At 33.0% G+C, this 3018-nt stretch overlaps 1 pseudogene; it reads right to left on the minus strand.

The window, feature by feature from the left end:
* Positions 1 to 1942: 1942 nt before the first annotated feature.
* LOC125161374 (uncharacterized) lies at positions 1943 to 2042 on the minus strand (annotated as a pseudogene).
* Between the last annotated feature and the right edge of the window lie 976 nt (positions 2043 to 3018).

The raw sequence follows: 3018 nt of genomic DNA on the forward strand, positions 1-3018 counted from the left end.
ACTGGCATTAATTTTAATACAATTTAAGCTCTGAGTCACAGTCGTTTTTTATTTTCCTTTCTATTTTTCCTTATTTCTATCTTTTTTGGGCATGAGGAGATCAAAATAGGATTCCTGGTAGAGCTCAAACATACACAAAATGACCAGGAACAGTTAAAAAAGAACATGTAGTTCTAAAAATGTACATAAGATTGGTCTATATGTTTACACTTAGGAAAATTGTTTTCTTAGGGCCATTTCAGTGACCTTGGGTTAATATTGCTTTTGAATCCCTCATGGTCAACATTGGCTAATTTTGAGCAGAGAAATTCCTAGAACTTATTTAGGCACTAAATACACTTAAAATAATATGGACCATAGGTTAACATTATGTTTTAAGCTACAAAGAAGAACATTTGGATAAAAAGTTTGCCTCCAGTGATACCACAGAAATGGCATGATTTAAATATTTTGATTTGCACTATAAATCATGCTTATTTCATTTAACTATTTTGAAATGAAATCATTTACCCTTTGGAGTATTTTGAAAACATTTTATTTTACTAAAACAGAAAAAATTAAAACTGCTTGAGTCTGTAGGATTTTAGCTGAACTCGTGAAACAAACTCATCCCCACAGTTGTCAAATCAGATAGCTGTTTTATTTCCAATAACATTTGATCTTCATATTTGTCATTTCCTTTGTAGAAATTGTGGATTTATCACCTTTCCCCACAATGATTTTTTTGTTACTTATCTACCTACCTATAACCTATCCATTTTTAGATATCGTTATTTAAACTTTAAGTATTATCTACAGTGCTAAAATACCTATGATAGTAATATTAAATTCTAGTCCCCCTCTACACGGCCCACGATTGCCATCAGGTTAATGTGGGTACTTTAGACTTTGTTTTATGCATTTGTAAAAATTGATAATTGTAGAGAAAATGCATTATTTTGGTCTTTTTTAAAATAAAAATTGTATCATAATATACCTACCATGATACCAAAACCTTATTTTTTTTTTCCTTTATCAGTGCCTCTTTCCTTTAAATTGATGTCTTATTTTCCATACCACAGATTAGGAGTCCCTTTATACATAGACGTTGAGTTCACTTCCAATTCTTCCCTGTTAGAAATTTTTTATTTAAGAATACCTTTCAGGGGCACCTTGGCGGCTCACTCAGTTGAGCATCTGACTTTGGCTCACATGATTTCACAGTTCATAAGATCGAGTCCCACATTGGGCTCTCTGCTGTCAGCATGGAACCCGCTTCAGATCCTTTGCTCTGCTCTTGCTGCCCCTCTCCTGCTTGTGCTCTCTCTCTTTCAAAAATAAATAAACATTAAGAAAAATAAAAGAATACCTTCCATATCCCAACAGGAAAAAAAAATTGTACTATTAGTGTAATACTCTTATAATGTTATGCTTAGATTATAATCATTTGAAATTTGTCTTTATGAATATGAGATATGAGCTAACTTTCTAAACATCTTTCTAAATAAGTAGATAATTCTCCCAAGAACTCATATTAAAAAATGAATCCCTTACTCCATTTATTTAAAATGCCACTTCTATGGTATCTTAAATTAGCATACGCTTTTCTCTATTTTTAAACTCCTCTTCCACTGATGTAGTTATCAATTCCTATCCCACTAATATAATATTTTTTAAAGTTTTTTTTTAATTTTTTTAATGTTCATCCATTTTTGAGAGAGAGAGAGAGCATGAGCAGAGGAGGGGCAGAGAGAGGGAGACACAGAATCTAAAGAAGGCTCCAGGCTCTTAGCTGTCAGCACAGAGCTTGACCTGGGACTCTAACTCACAAACAACGAGATCATTGCCTGAGCTGAAGTCACTCAACCGACTGAGCCACCCAGGCACCCCTATAATATTTTTATTACTATAATCCTATAATATGTTTTATATGTAGTAGTCAAAGCCATCCCTTCATTTTCTTTTATACATTTATCTTGTTGTTGTTGTTTTTTTCCTCAGAGGCCATACTCATCTTCTCTGTATAGTTCTAATTTTAGTATATGTGCTGCCCAAGCAAGCACTTGGTGATTTTTAAATATTCAATCTTTTTTGTGGATTTTAGAACAGGTTTTAAATTTTGGTTAAAAAAATTCTCTTTTTTGTTAGTCTTGTGCTAAATTCATAGTTTGTTTTAAGAGAACAGACATCATTAAATATTAAACCTTCTCATTCATGAACAAAGTATTTTTCCCCTTTTATGCCTTCCAGTAAAGTCACCGTAGGATTATTCCCAAGTATTTGATGTGATTATTATATTATAAAAAGACCTCTTGTTCTCTTTTATTTTCTCATTGGCTTACTGTTATGAATAAAAGCTACAGGTTATCATATGGTGAACTTGTATTTGGCCATCTTGATTAAATTCCCTTATCTACCCCACTGAGGTTTTCATATAAATGCTTGTATTATCTGCATATTGTCACAGTTTTATAACTTCCTTTCCAATATTTGAGTTGTTTTCTCTGTTTTGTTACACTGGCTGGGACCTCAAGTTAAAAGTTGAACAGTTTTCTTCTTCTTGTCCATATAAACCTATTTCATCACTAGGGATAGGGCTTGATGAGGGACTTGGGTAGATCCTTTTATAAATCAAGGAAATTACTTTACATATTTTTTTATTTTACAAAAAGCTTTTAAAAATCGTTGTAAACATCTTGAATTAATTTAGAATAACTTTTCAAAATCAAATATGATGATCCAATGATTTTTCCTCCTTTAATATACTAATAGAGTACATTCCACTGAATGAGTTTAGTGGTAAGCCATTTTTGTATTCCCAAGAGAAAGCCCTACTTGGTCATGCTGCATTATTTTTACAGTGCATTGTTGGATTCAATGTGTTACCACTTGATTATTTTTAAAGTTTCTTTGAGAGGGAGAATGAGGCATGCCTGAGTTGGGGAGAGGCAGAGAGAGAGAATCCCAAATAAGCTCAGCCTGGAGAACGTGGAGCCCAAGGCAGGGCTCTACTTCATGAACCGCAGGATGATGACCTGA

This window comes from Prionailurus viverrinus, chromosome A2, assembly GCF_022837055.1.
Source record: "Prionailurus viverrinus isolate Anna chromosome A2, UM_Priviv_1.0, whole genome shotgun sequence".
Lineage (NCBI taxonomy): Eukaryota > Metazoa > Chordata > Mammalia > Carnivora > Felidae > Prionailurus > Prionailurus viverrinus.